Source organism: Zootoca vivipara, chromosome Z, assembly GCF_963506605.1.
Source record: "Zootoca vivipara chromosome Z, rZooViv1.1, whole genome shotgun sequence".
NCBI classification, from domain to species: Eukaryota; Metazoa; Chordata; class Lepidosauria; order Squamata; family Lacertidae; genus Zootoca; species Zootoca vivipara.
The window spans coordinates 40019099-40035025 of NC_083294.1; the positions used below are offsets into that span (position 1 = coordinate 40019099).

Sequence of the window (15927 nt, forward strand, 5' to 3'; positions counted from 1 at the left end):
CATTGCAGTAGTCCAAGTGGGAGATAACTAGAGCATGCACCACTCTGATGAGACAGTCCGCGGGTAGGTGGGGCCTCAGCCTGCGTACCAGATGGAGCCCTGGACACAGAATTGACCTCCATGGACAGCTGTGAGTCAAAAATGACTCCCGGGCTGCACACCTGGTCCTTCAGGGGCACAGTTACCCCATTCAGGACCAGGGAGTCCTCCACACCAGCCCGCCCCCTGTCCCCCAAGAATAGTACTTCTGTCTTGTCAGGATTCAACCTCAATCCATTAGCCGCCATCCATCCTCCAACCGCCTCCAGGCAATCACATAGGATCTTCACTGCATTCACTGGTTCCGATTTAAAACAGAGGTAGAGCTGGGTATCATCCGCATACAGTCATACCTCAGTTTAAGTCCGCTGTGGTTTGAGTACTTTCAGTTTAAGTACTCCGTGGACCCGGAAGTATTTACTTCCGGGTTCCACTGCGCGCGCATGCGCAGAAGTGATATGTGCAGTCCGCGCATGCGCAGAAGCAATCTTCTATCTGCGCTTTGTGCACACACGCTATCGGCACTCGGTTTAAGTCCTTTTTGGGGAGCGAATGGCACCCTGGAACCAATTACCACTGTACTGATGGACACCCAGCCCAAACCCTGTGATGATCTCTCCCAGCGGTTTCATGTAGATGTTAAAAAGCATGGGGGAGAAGACAGAACCCTGACGCACCCCACAAGTGAGGGCCCAGGGGTCTGAACACTCATCCCCCCCCCCACTGGTGGTTATCGAAAAAGCTCCAGAGACAACACTAACTGTAGTTAACTTACAAACCACTGTCACATTAAAACAATTATTTAACACTTGTGATGTGCCATCACAGCAAACCCAACTATCCCCATTCAAGGTATCACCACAGTAAGATAGCACTTTAATATTGCAGATGGGGTACTAAGGCTGAAAGACAGTGGTTTGCTTAAGGCAGTCTTCCTTAACCTGGAGCCTTCCAGATGTTTTGGACTACAATCCCCATTATCTCTGACCATTGGGAGTTGGACTCCAACATACCTGAAAGGCACCAGGCTGCAGAACACTGCCTTAAGATGTGAGCTCATGGGGCAGACAATATTTGAACAAGAGCTACTTAGCTCATGGCTCAAGTTTCTAAGCCACTTTGCTCTCAAAGATTTTGAATGCAATCCTACACCCACCCTTGGATGGAAGCAAGCTTTATTTGAAAAAAGAAAGGGGGGAGCAGGTATTTTGAGGCTGCATGTCAAGTTACTGAACATTACTCTCTCTTTTATTGTTTTATTTTGTACCACTTGCAACCTGGTAAGCTGCGGTTAATTTATTGTTATTATTGTGACTGCTTGCTTAATTGTTTTAATACCTGGCACGGTTCTATCTTGTTAGGCACGCCGACAGCCCTTTTTGGTCTAAAGATGTGGGCTGTAACTGGTAATACATATCTAAAATAAAATAAAAAAACTTCTGAAGTTAAGACTACAATGCTTCAGTGGGTAGTATTTCTGCTTAAACACAGTACCTGCCCAGCAGAATAATATTTCCAAATAGCACCCTGGGAGTTTTGCCATCTTAAAAGTGGAAATTCAATATAGACGTTGCTATGTAAAAACACTTTTTCTTCCCATAGCACCGATTACCGTATATGAGTTGTTTCTGGAAAGCTGCCAAAGAAAGACTGTAGCAGAACCTGAAACGGTACTCTATCCAGAGTCTTAAAATAGCAGAAACTATCCAATTATTAAGCAGCAGTCACCACCATTCCAGAGTTCGTTTCTATTGTTTTAACCTGGTTTCCTGGAGCTGTGCATCCCTGTCTTTAGATCATCACTACTTGGGACTGTAGGAATCCCCAGAATTTACTGGTACATCCCTCAGCAGAAACTGCTTGCATTCATTTCAAATAATGTACTCTATAAACTATTCATGAAAAGATAGCTATTTACTACTACTCAGAACATTTTTTCCTGAAACCCAAGGCTAGTAATATACCTCAAAATCTAGCTGCCAACATTTCTTAGATGCCATTTAATAAAATGCGATGCTCATGGGAAGATCCAGCTGCAGCAACGAAGCTCAAGACCTCTGAAAATTTCTTACTCATGCAGATTTGTAGCTTGCTACCTTCGGGCAAATGTTTCCACGCTGACTTGCATTATCACACAACACAAACATGCATCTGCTCTGGAAACCCTGTGCATTGCAGAATATTGGAGCGCATTTTCTAACCAAGGGTGCACAGCCAATTCTCATGGCAGATACCCCAGAGTCCAGGTCCACCTGGCTCAACACTGCCATGCATGGATTTATATGCAGCTCAGAAGAGGTCCAATGCTTCCCTGAAGCTGATCATTGCATGAGGAAGATTGGGAGCAGAAAGCAACATGTCTCCGAAGTCAGCCCCATGAAAGCTCCCAGGAGTCCCCAGGACACACAGTGAATACCTCAAACAGAGGCCACTGGGCAACAAAGGCAGGGATTCCAAAATAGGACCAAAGAGAGGGCTGGCCATATCTACAGCATGCATTTCAAGCCCATTTATACCACTTTAACAGTTATGACTTACCCTAAAGAATTCTGGAAATTGTACTTTAGTCCTCACAGAGCTACAATTCGCAGCACCCTTACCAAACTACAGTTCCCAGGAACTGTAGGGTGAAGCCATGTGCTTCAGATGTGTGGTGTAGATATGACCAGTGACCGAAACCCCATGCAGGAGACATCAGGAGTAATAAAGAATGCTACGTTAAGGAGTAAAGCCCTGCATTGCTTTGGAATTCTGGATACTGAACAAAATCCAAAGTTTTCTGGAATACAAAACATCCCTTCAGGCAAATGAAATTTGTACTGCTACCAATGGCGAAAGTGTATACACTGGGACCTTTTTGTTTGTTTGGCAATGGCAAGTTTCCCCGTCCCCCCTGAATCTGTGCCCATCTTTTTAGGATGACATGCAGTAATGCCTCTGAAAAAACATTTACTTTGGGACTGTGACCCAGGAGCTGAATGACCCAAGGGTATTATATCAAACTGTATATTTACTCAGCCGGGAATAGTTCCAACCCCACAAGCCTCCGCATGATTCCTACCAAACCTCTTGAGGAGAAAATTATATCAGTGCATGAGCTAGAGGTGCCAAGGAGCCTGAGGCAGGTAGACAGATGCTTCTTCTTTTGGTCATGTGTGGCCATCCTTTAAGCTGTAGATATATCATGCTTTGGACAATTCAGAAACATTGTAGCCATGTATTTTAATAATTCTACGGTTTTTGCTAGCTTATTTTATCTCCATTCATGCCCCTTGGATGTTCCCTATAGTGAAGTTGAAATGAAACTTGATAGTAAAAAGGGGAGGGGGGGAGTGTGAAGGCAAATGCAAAAGCAGCAACTTTCTCACTCTCCAAATTTTTGCTCTCCCACAACTAGCCTGTTTCAGAGGGATGAAGCGTATCATCAGCATATTTCAGAATGGCTACAGAGCCTCAACGTTCTGGAAGACCTGCTCAGACCTGCTGGTAATGTTAGGCTGGCTGCGAAAATATGGCTGCCCAGGACAACCTAGCTCAAAGGTTTGTTCTTTCTTTCAAACCTAAATGCCTTCAAAATAAATGTGGGGTTGTCCAGAAACCCTCTGAATTAAAAGGCTACACTGTAGTTCACAACACCCACTACCAACAGTTTGGGGGCCTAGCAGACATTTTCTGCAATCCAATGTTTGCTTCCAACCATCTGTTAGGAATCATTGACACCAATAACTTCCACCAGTAATGAATAAGCACTTGCTTTTAAAAAGTATTTTTAGTCCTTATAAACAGGCAAAGGCTTCTTTCAAGATGCAATGTAAATACGTCTCTTCTCTTCAATCTAAAAAAACCCCAAATACTATAGTCAACATCTGTCTGTCTATAATAGAGCCTATACTGGCATAGAGCAGGCAGGGAGCAGTCATTTATTATAACTGAGTTATGGGAAGAAGGTAGAAAGATGATGTTGCGGTTACTGCCTTCTTTTTAAGATGGCCTTCGCAGAGACAAGAGTGAAGAGACCCCTACTTCTGTAAAGTCATACTACAGGTTACAGACGCTTCAGGTTGCACATTTTCGGGTTGTGCACCACGCCGAACCCGGAAGTACCAGAACAGGTTACTTCCGGGTTTCCGCGCTCGCACATGTGCAGAAGTGCTAAATTGTGCTTTGCGCATGTCCAGATGCGCCAAACTGTGACCCACGCGTGTGCAGATGTGGCGCTGCGGGTTGCGAATGCTGCGGATTGTGAATGTGCCTCCCGCACGGATCACGTTCACAACCCAAGCATCCACTGTAGACTCAAACCCTAGGCTTTCCTGTAATTTGAGCACTGCCTGCAAACTGGATGCTATTTATTGAAAACACACTGGGCGTTTTTTTGAGGGGGGGGGGAATCAGCCCAGAGCCTCTCTCAATAAGCCAATAGAAAAATTAAAAGTGATTGAGAAAAACTTCTCATATATCTAATTCAGCTATTGCTTGAAACAGTTTCACACAGAGAGAAAAGGAAATGTTCTGTCAAGCCTTAGAACCAAATCCTAAAAATCAATTTTACAAAAATAGTTCCATTTCAAGCAACAGTTGAATCATAAAAATTTGCAAAGCCTTTAACAAATTTGGTAGGCAATACTAAGGTGCCTCAGGAAATCATATATGAAATAAAAAACTGAGTAAAATAATAGCTCACCCCAAAAGATTGCATTAGAACAACTCCCCTTAACTGCTATTATTTTTTAGCGTTTCCTCCTAGAACACTACTACATTTTTATCCAGTCAAAACATTACAGAGTATCTAGTTCGTTTATGAAGAAACAACTTTCTAGAGCTAAAAATAGGCCAAAAGAAACTGAAGCTAGAATCCAAATTCATACAACTATGTTGTGTAAACTATTTCAGTACAAGGACTTAAGAGATTTTTCTTGTGCTGCCTATTTTGTAGATTCCAGCAATATTAAGAAGGAACTTCCTGTGTGAGAGTCTCTGCCTCACATAAACGCACACGCTCTCAAAGAGATCAAGAAACTTCAAAACTCTGGCATCCAAATGGCAAGTGAGATTGCATGCTCACATGGGGAGACAAATGCATGCAGGAGTATACAAGACAACTACATACTCACACGTGCATGAAAATACTGTAACTTCTAATACAGATTCCATATTAAAAAAACCAATAGTAACTGCAACCATCTCTACAGCTCAGTGGAAGGTAACAATATGGGGCAGCTTCAAAGACAACCCCAAAACCAACCAACATTTGAAGTTTTCTTGGCTTGCTATCATGACACTGCTAAGAGTTGTGGCACTAATAAACAAAGCTGTTATAATGCAGTACCTGCAACAAGTCATCATAATTGTGGTCAGTTTCTTATTTCCAACAGTGGGCTAAATCACCTGCTTGTCCACTATAACAACGTCCTACCTGCTGCAAAGGAGCACGTGCATGTGCACATCCCGCACCCCATCACAAGTGACGCCATACAACATTGGGGGGGGGGCGCTTTTTCAGCTCAAAGGCCACATTTCCTTATGGGCCTTCCAGGAGCCACCTGCCAGTAGAAGATGAGCCAAAGGCAAATGAGCCTTGAGCAATAGGTGCAACTCTTACCTTTGTACAGCAGGCAACATTCCACACTCTGCAAAAGCCAAAGTTTGAACACATGAACACACAGGCACATCTCTCTCCATTCCAGCCAGGCAAAAGCATCTGAAGAGTGTACAGGACAGGGAAAGTGAAGAATGTGGCTGGGGAGTAGGAAGGCTCTGGAAAGAGCCCCAAGGGCCAAACAGACAGCCTTGCAGGGCCACATTTCACTCCTGGACAAGAGGTCCACCATGTAATTACTGCAGGTTCTCCCAGTTCCTTACTGGAGGAGGAAGAACTGTGCCTAATGAGTTCCTGAATGGATGCTGCAGGGGAGCAGGTGGTTTGCCCAAACCCCTCCACCATAAGGAGGAGGATCACAGAGCCTCTGCAGGCCTGTGAACCAGCCAAGACCAAAGGACTAAAGAGCCTAAAGAAGCAGACTTTAAATTTTTTAACTTAGATTGCCTCCTTCTTGCCTATAAAGTAAAGGTAAAGGGACCCCTGACCATTAGGTCCAGCTGTAACCGACTCTGGGGTTGTGGCGCTCATCTCACATTATTGGCCGAGGGAGCAGGCGTACAGCTTCCAGGTCATGTGGCCAGCATGACAAAGCCGCTTCTGGCGAACCAGAGCAGCACACGGAAACGGCGTTTATCTTCCCATTGTAGCAGTACCTATTTATCTACTTGCACTTTGACGTGCTTTTAAACTGCTAGGTTGGCAGGAGCTGGGACCCAGCAACGGGAGCTCACCCCGTCGCAGGGATTCGAACCGCCGACCTTCTGATCGGCAAGCCCTAGGCTCTGTGGTTTAACCCACAGCGCTACCCATGTCCCCGCCTATAAAGTACCATTCCTATAATATATGACTTAGAACTTATGGAACTGGGCAGAGGCCCTTCTCGGTACTGGTGCCCACTCTGTGGAATGCTCTCTCACCAGATGTAAAGGAAATGAGTAACTATATAACCTTTAGAAGACATCTCAAGGCAGCCCTGAATAGGGAAGCTTTTTAATGTTTAATGTGTTATTATGTTTTTATATACAGTATGCTGGAAGCCTCCCCAAGTGGCTGGGGCAATCCAGTCAAATGTGGAGGTACAAATAATACATTATTATTACAAATAATACGGTAAATTATTATTATTACTATATTCTCCAACTGATGCAGGGGTAGTCAACATGGTGACTTCAAGATTTTGTTGGACCCAAACTTCCATCAGCCCAAGCCAGCATGGTCAATGATCAGAGATGATTGCAGTTGCCGTCCAGCCAAATTTTTTTGGGGGGGGGGCTTCTTCACACTTAATTTCTCTGCTCCAATGACATTAGACTCATTTCAGCATTCACTTTATGAGAATGCCAAGTAGCCTCAATATCACAGTTGGATAAAACCTGAAGCAAACATGTAAACCAGCGAGCAAAGCTTAAATGCAAGCTATATTTGCAAGATCATGACTTCATTTTGGTAGCTGGGAATTAGATTACGGCTATGAAATCAAACACCTATTACTTGATATGTCTCCATGCAGGGATAAAAGAACATATGAAACAAAACATGAGTCAGGGAAAGAATTATGTAGAAAATGCAGCCCAATAAAGAAGACGTCCCAAATGTAGAATGCTACAATATTCCTCAGTGCTCAAAATTCAGAATACAATCCATTCAGAAATCACCTGGCATTACATTACATTATTTTCCCAACAAGAGGCTGAACCTCTGCTAAACCTAAACAGCAAAGCCACCATACTGTGAGAAGAACTTACGCACAACATGCTAAGAAAGAAAAGGCAAAGCTCCTGCACAAAGTCTTATTTGAACCCATCTAAAATAGGCCCCAAGTGAGGCTTTCTAAAAGCTTGTGGGAGGAAAACAATAGGAGGAGGGAGTGGTAAAACACATGCTTTGTTCATGTTCAGTCCTTGGCATCTCCAGATAAAGGGTCTGGTGACAGGTGATGGGAAAGACTAGAAACCCTGAAGAGTCATTGCCAGTCGGAGTGGACAACACTGGAATAGATCAGAGAATCCTAGAAGATGGAAGTTGGTCATATAGTCCAACCCCCTGCAATGCAGGAATCTAAACTAAAGTATCTAGGACAGATGGCCACCCAACCTGCTTAAAAACCTCTAAGGAAGGAGAGTCCACCACCTCCCAAGGTAGTCCATTCCATAGCCAAACAGCTCTTACCACCAGAAAATTCTTCCTAACTTTTAGTAGAATCTCCTTTCACGTAACTTGAAGCCACTGGTTCGAGTCCTACACTCTGGAGCAGGAGAAAACAAGCTTGCTCCATCCTCCATGTGACAGCTCTTCAGATATTTGAAGGTGGTTATCGTATCTCCTCTCAGTCTCCTATTTTCCAAGCTAAACATAACCAGGTTCCTCAGTTGTTCCTCATAAAGCTTGGTTTCCAGACCCTTGACCATCTTGGTCGCCCTCCCCTGCACACGTTCCAGCTAGTCAACATCCTTCTTAAATTGTAGCACCCAGAACTAGACACAATACTCCAGGTTGGGTCTGACCAAGGCTGAATAGTGTGAAAGTATTCCTTCCCTTGATCAGGACACTATACCTCTGTTGATAAATAGGATTAGCTTTTTTTGCTGCTGCATCACACAGATGGGTAGGTAGTCTAATCTGCTCAAAGGCAGCTTCGTACATTTCCAGGAGGTAAACGTCCCCTAGCAGAGGAAACAGCGAGAGTGGGAGAAAGGAAACAAAGATAATCCCATCATAGGTTGAGACTGAAAGGGAAAATAACCAAGGAACTACTATTTAATACAAGGGACATCATGGAAATATAAAACAGGGGGTGTAGATACTGTAGACACCTTAGGGCAGGCACGTCCAACAGGTAGATCATGATCTACCGGTAGTTCACTGGATGCCTTTGGTAGATCAATGATAGATCACTGGCTCCCCCAAAAAAGCTCAACAACTTTGACCTGAACCCCAAAAGGGGGGGGTAGATCACTGGCAGTTTTTAAGTCTGTAAGTAGATTGCAGTCTCTTGGGAGTTGGCCACCCCTGCCTTAGGGGTATGAAGAAATGAAACTTAGGAGAAAATCTGAATTAGAGGAACTGCAAAAAATAATAATTAAGTGGCAAGTCAAACCACTATACTGTACTGATAAATTCCTTCCAGTAGCATCTTAGAGACCAACTAAGTTTGTCATTGGTATGAGCTTTCGTGTGCATGCACACTTCTGATGTAGAAGTGAAAACAATATAATTAGAAGGAGCTCTCATTTAGTGGGGGAATACTATATATGGAGAATATTCATCCATGCGGTATGCAAGGACAAATGGAAAAATGTGTGTAAGGGGAGAGGAGAACATATTAAGATGTTAAAGCACACAGAACACACCGAGTGTGTGTCTCCATGAAAGCAGGCAGTTATGGGATGGGTACTTGTGTTTGAAAAAGAAGGTGGGACTGGAGTGGGATGAAGGAGAAAATTCCTTAAATGGACCAAGAGCACACCTTTAACAGGCAGACGTATAAATTCGTTGGGGGAACCTGAAGACAACCAACAGCACAGACTAGGTGGCAGCAGGTCTCAATAGGCACCAATGCATTCCCAAGCCTGACTTATGGCCAGTACAGTAGTATAAAGATGGTGTAGGACCCCGAGGCAGCCCAGGGGGGCTACTACTATACTTGTCCTTCCCAATCTGTGGGTCGTCACCTGCAAATAGCCCACAGAATCCTGAGCAAGTGGGTTGCGAGTTCCACAAATTCCCTTTGCGTTGGTTCCCCGAGGGGCGGTTTCAGAGGAGGCAAATCTGTGACAAAGCGGTGGCGGCCACCAAAACAAGAACTCTTGAGTTCCCCAAAACTCACAACAATACACCGGCGGGTCACCTTGCCAAGTAAACCTGAACAAAGAAGGCTGGGGACCATAGGGGGGAAGCTGGGGAGGCCTCACTGTACATACAGTACTGTATACTGTATATGTGTGTCCCTGTGGAGCCCTCGCATGTGGAAAGCTAGCACTTGCTCACGTACCCTGGTGTGCTGCTTTTCCACTTGCGGGGGAGGGCAAGTTTCTGTTGCCGTTTCAAGGCGATTTAAGCCTGTATTCCCTTCGCCCCCCCCCCTCACGAGCTGCAGCCTGAGGTGGGGCAGTCGTCTCCCACTCAACCCCGTCAGCCCCCCACCCCCAGGCACCTTTCAAGGAAGGGGAAAAGGGCTGCCCTGAGGCTCACCGAGCTGTACCGGCCTCGTCGTCTCCGTCGCCGCCGTCCCGCGCCCTCCTCCTCCTCCCAAGCCCCCGTTTTTTGTTTCCCCCCCCCTTTGGGTCACGTGACAACAGCCGACAGGAAACGGCCGCCCTCTTTCGTGGTCGGAGCGAACGAGGCATAATTTATACGGGCAGGAGGGAAAAGGAGCGGAGGGTGCCGGGAGCTGTAGTCCGAGAGGCCTACGCCCTGACGTCACGCGCCCCTCGCTCGCTCGCTCTCCGCCCGCCCTCCCTCCCCCTCCCGGTGCTTTTCGGGAGATGTAGGCGCTTTATAAAGCAAAAATCTGTACTCTGCCGTTCCTCCGTTGCAGAGCAGAAACGGGTGGCTGCTACTTTTCAAGGGGCGATAATTTCTGGACCCTGGGCTAAAATGATTTGTTTTGTTTAAGGAAACGAAACATTGAGAGCTGCAATGGGCTCCATGAGGGTCATCCAGTCTAACCCGCGAGCAATGCAGGAATCTCGTTAGGAGGACCCTGCTAATGTGCCAGCAGCTTTATCGATGCTGCACCACCTGGTGGTATCACAGCAATATTACACAATGAATTAATTTCAACCTCTTTAAGCGGCTTACAAAAAAATAAAATATTAAAAATATCCATCAAAGTAATTAAAAATATTCCAAAAGACAGTTAAAATTAGTAGTAAAATAAAAAACAACAACAAAAAAAAACCAGTTGAAATGCATCCTGGTCTAGATAGGCTTATTTATCTATTTCTGCTTTTATACCCCACCTTTCCTCCCACTAGTCTCAAGGTGGCATACCCATTGCATCCTCAGAACAGCCCTGTGAGGTAGGTTAGGTTTAAGTGACTGAATAGGTTAAGGTCACTCAATGAACTTCATAGCTTTGTGGAGATTTGAACACTGATTTCCCCAAGACCCTCCTCGTCCAACACACTGTCTGTGGGTAGGGGCCCTCTTAGGGACCCATACTGCCAAATGGGTTCTGGATTTCTGCCACAAAGTCCTGCTCTTATGGCACTACCTGGCTGGCAGATTGTAGAGAAGGTGGGTTGTAATGTCCTGTGTAAGGTTGGAAGTAGATTTCACCTGGTGCAGGCAAGAATTATACCCACACCTTGAAAAACACTTAATGTTCCAAGTGGCTGTAGCAATAGGCAAGCCTTATTGCAGTACTGTATATCCAAACCCTTACTGATGCAGTAACACTTTTTTGTTCATTCATTGCTTCTGAGACCGGTTCCAGTTCCAGTTTGTAAGTGCACCCTTTAAAGTAAAATAAATTAAAGTTCATGACTTATTTCCATGAATACAGAACAAAATCATAGATAGGTTTTCACATAGCAACATTTATCAAAAGTAGACAAATGTATTAAATGTTGTCAGAGTAACTTCATTAGATAAGAAACAAGAGAACACAACCCTCTTCCATTCTGGAATGTGGGTTCTACACAGATAGCTTCTGGCAATATCCCTAACAGCAGTGGTGATGGAGCACTCATGAAAACACTAAGGAGAGTGTGTTTGTGTGGCACTAGTTCACATATTATGTTTGTTCACACCATTCTGCATCTGGAGAGAGTTGTGACTTCATAAAAGGAAGGTGGAAGGGAAAGAAAGAAACAGATAACTTGTATGTATTAAAAAAATATATGGTGTTTTTTTTAAAAAAAATTTCATACCAATACCTGCTCGCAGTCTTCTTGTAAAATAAGTATGGGATAGTTCCTTAAAACAATAAAGCAGGCTAATGTCTTTTTGAGCTCTGTTCTCTTTTTGTCTTTTGCCTTTCCATAGAGCTTTACATGCACACACTGCCATTTGCAAAAAGAAAAAAAGGACTGCACTGCTCCCTCTGCACACACACACACACACACACACACACACACACGCTTCCTTTTTCAGACTCATGTTTGTGTGCTGACCTCAATTCCTCAGCGGTGGCTCCGTCCTATTTAAAGCCCACTTCCCCACCTTGTCCTTTTACAGCACAGATTTCTGGCTGAATCCATATCTCCGTAGCTGAGCAAGGCATTACCTTGCAGTAAAATGAGGCAGCAGCCCTGAGGCCTAGGCAGGACAAGTGAAAGAAATTGCCAGCGAGAAGCACCAACTCAAATGGCACATATTGCTATATCAGCAGTAAAGTGCATCAGACCTGCCACACACGCTGTCAAAAATAAGAGAATGATTTCTCTCCCTCTCCCACAGTGCCAGAAATTAGAACCATGCACTGAAGTTGTGTACGGCACCCCCAATTTGATTGCTACACTCACCGTGGCAAATATTCCACCAAGCGTGACGAGCTCCAGTCTCAGCCTTGGAGGTGGAGGAGGCAGGGTATATCTCCTCTCAAGAATGGGCCTGGAGAGGGGGTGTCTGTGGAGAGTCACTCAAGAAGTCCTACTTTTGAGAATCAAGAGGTGGACATTGTGCTTTCAAATCTCAGCAGTGCTCTGTGCAATCACCAAAAATTTGGTGGCCCCTGCCCACCTGTCACCTTCCATTCTAAGTCATTGGGTGGATCTACACACAGTGGCGGAGATGCTATAAATAACTCAGAAATTAAATCGTTATAACAAAAGGGGGAAAAACTGCTATGGAAAATCACGTAGAAATTTGTTTTTACTCTCTGGTGCCATCTGGTGTTGGATGTTTATAGTGCATTCAGAACAGTGTTTCCTTACTAATGCCTATTGCTGAGGTACCCTCTGCAGCACCCTCTTGGCTCAACACCCAGTGTGGGTTAACCAGATGTGATCCCCTAAACCTACCTCTGCTAGAAGAGCCTCAGAAGAGTAGCTCAAGGAATTACCTGATGCCTTCCTTGATCCAGCTCCTGATGCTTGGAGTTGGAGAGATAAGGGCGGATTAACCCTGACCAGTGCCAGGACAGGAATAAAACATCATTCACACAAAGAGGGTCACAGCCGAGAGGTGTCTTGAACCCGGGTCTACCTTGTCTGACCCTTTGCTACACCACATCAGCTCTATTTATTGCATACCCTTTTCTGGATTGTGGGTCCCCTTCCCCTTTCATATGCTACATTTCCCTTGTACGAACCTGTGTGAAAGTTTTTTCAAGTTGAGACTGAACTTCTGCACTCCTATGGAGCTGTATTGAATATGAAGCTAATGGGTGTCACCAAAATGTTACTTTATCTTAAGATGTCAAAACGACTCAGTAGCCTGGTTCGGACATAGCACCAAGCCAAACCACGGCTTAGCACAAAGGTGGGGTCCAGCAGAGGCTGTGCAACCAATTCTGCTTCACTAGCCACCAACACTAGAGGGTGCTACAGGACTTGGTAACTATAACATAGTGAATTGGGCAGGATGGAAGGTGAGAGACAGGTGTGTGCGCCAAATTTTGGCCTCGCACAGTGTCGCTGAAATTTGAAAGACCAAAGTCTGCCACTAGGACCAGGAGAGGAGATTGCAGCTGCTTTGCTCTTCCCCAGTCATTCTACTGCTGCCATGGCTTTGTTTAGTTTAGTTTGGCATCTGAATCTGGGTTCATGGTTTAAGTCTCTCCAAATGAACCCAGAGCTGTAACGATGGTTTGCCCTGTAGTTTACAGCTTGTGGTTTGTCTGACTAAACCACAAGGTTTGAACAACAAACTCAGCCAAGCAAAGCCATGGTTTAGCTAAGCTCAGCAGTAGAACAGCCAGGAAGAAGCAAAACTCTGCTCCAGGAGCCTGCACATTCACATGGAGCAAAACCATGGCTCAACATGGCATGCAAACAAGGCTAGTGACTTTGCATAGCCACCTAAGGCATATCCACTATCTAGCAATTCTCTCCTCTTCCTCTATGAATTCATAGTACAACTGCATTGGAGAGCCCAATGGGTTGTGTTCAGCATTTAACATTTTCTCTGGTAAATGTCCACTGTATTTTTTATTTTTTTATTTTTGCATTAAGGAACATACAACTACTACAATGTATTACAATGTAGTAGTAGTAGTAGTAAAGGTAAAGGGACCCCTGACCATTAGGTCCAGTCGTGACCGACTCTGGGGTTGCGCGCTCATCTCGCATTATTGGCCGAGGGAGCCGGCGTACAGCTTCCAGGTCATGTGGCCAGCATGACAAAGCCGCTTCTGGCAAACCAGAGCAGCACATGGAAACGCCGTTTACCTTCCCGCTGTAGCGGTTCCTATTTATCTACTTGCATTTTGACGTGCTTTTGAACTGCTAGGTTGGCAGGAGCTGGGACTGAGCAACGGGAGCTCACCCCGTCACAGGGATTCAAACCGCCGACCTTCTGATCAGCAAGCCCTAGGCTCAGTGGTTTAACCACAGCGCCACCTGGGTCCCTAGTAGTAGTAATTTTGTTATTTATACCCCGGGATTCCTCAGCCACTCTGGGCAGCTTCCAACAGAACATAAAAACACAGTGAGACATCAAACATTAAAAACCTCCTGATACAAGGCTGCCTTCAGATGTCTTCCGAAATTTGCGTAGTTTTTTATCTGTTTGACATCTGACAGGAGGGCGTTCCACAGGGCGTGTGCCACTGCCGAGAAGGCCCTCTGCCTGGTTCCCTGTAACTTCGCTTCTTGCAGTGAGGGAAATGTCAGAAGGCCCTCGAGCTGGACCTCAGTGTTCGGGATGAACAATGGGGGAGGAGATGCTCCTTCAGGTATACAAACCTGAGGCTGTTTGCGGTTTTAAAGGTCAGCACCAACACTTTGAATTGTGTTAGGAAATATACTGGGAGCCAATATAGACTGGTGTTATGTGGTTCTGGCAGCCGCTCCCAGACACTAGCCTAGCTGCCACATTTCCAAGTCACCTTCAAAGGTAGCCCCATGTAAAGTGCATTGCAGTAATCAAGAGGGAGATAACTGGAGCATGTACCATTCTGGTGAAACACGGCACAGGTAGGGGGTCTCCGCTGGCCTACCTGATGGAGCTGGTAGACACAGAATTAACCTGTACCGCCATGAAGAGCTGTGAGTCCAAAATGACCCCATAGGCTGTGCACCTGGTCCTTCAGGGGCACAGTTAACTCCATTAAGGAACAGGGAGTCCCCCCCACCTGCCTGCCCCGTCCCCCAGAAACAGTACTTCTGTCTTGCCTTGGTCAAAGGGTGCTGCCTTATTGAGCCAGAACACCAGTCCATGTAACTCAAGAGAGGTGGCTGGAAGGTAGCTTTCTGGATAATTTGCAGTAGATCATTGGCAAGCGGATTCCGACTCCCAACTGCCTTTAACACTACCAACTTTCCACACCTAAATTAGGTGGCTGAAATGGAAGAAAAATGACCAGGTGTGGATTTTTGTGTGAATGGACTGTGAACTTAGTTCAGTTCTAGTGCTGCTAACAAATTCCTAGGCTGAAACGAACACTGCATTAATTTTAATGAATGTCTTTTGCAGATGGCTATGGGCTATGGTTGGGAATCTTGCAGTTCTGGTGAGTAGGGATGACACTAATGGGTTGCATCGAATGCTAAGTCTTGCTCAAGAGTAGACCCATTGTAGTTAATGGCCATGATTAAATTAATGGTTCATTCATTTCAATGGGTCTCCTGTGAATTAGTCCAGGGATTTAACTGAGGTTTTTCTGCACTGCAAAACCACTGAGCTACCGGTACAGCCCTTCTTTTCTGCATTGCCGCAAAGGCGACAGAATTTTTTATTTTATGAATGTATGTTGTGTTTCTTCAATAGGAAACAAAAACTTACAAACAATAGGGTAAGACAGTTTAAAAGGCTTAATAATAAGTGTTACAGTTAAGAGAAGAGTCCTGCAATGAAGGAGAACACCAAATACTCAGCTCTAAACTTCTTTAATCCCTGCGACCAATGAATCTTTTCCAGAAACCTGGTGTATCCCCCTAGGCTAGTGGAATAGGATTCTCCAGTCAATTAGCAAAGCTCTGGGCAGTTGCCTCTGGGAATTATCCATTTTTTACTGTACTTACATCCATCCTTTATTCCCCACAGCTCTTTAGGGGATAATTCTTGATGGGGGGGAGGGTGGAATTACATGATTTCTTTTCATTTATATTTTAATGTGTTTTATTATTCCAAAGTGACCTCTCTTTGGGGTTTGGCAGATCAGAGTACTTACAGTAATCTTC

At 45.0% G+C, this 15927-nt stretch overlaps 1 protein-coding gene across 2 annotated transcripts in view; it reads right to left on the reverse strand.

The window, feature by feature from the left end:
- MTM1 (myotubularin 1) overlaps positions 1-9955 on the reverse strand; it is a 52128-nt gene extending 42173 nt beyond the window's left edge. For both annotated transcript variants that reach the window (XM_035113255.2, XM_035113254.2), the window contains exon 1: positions 9833-9955. The gene's annotated coding sequence lies outside the window, so the exon portion shown is untranslated. The remainder of the gene's footprint in view (positions 1-9832) is intronic.
- Between the last annotated feature and the right edge of the window lie 5972 nt (positions 9956-15927).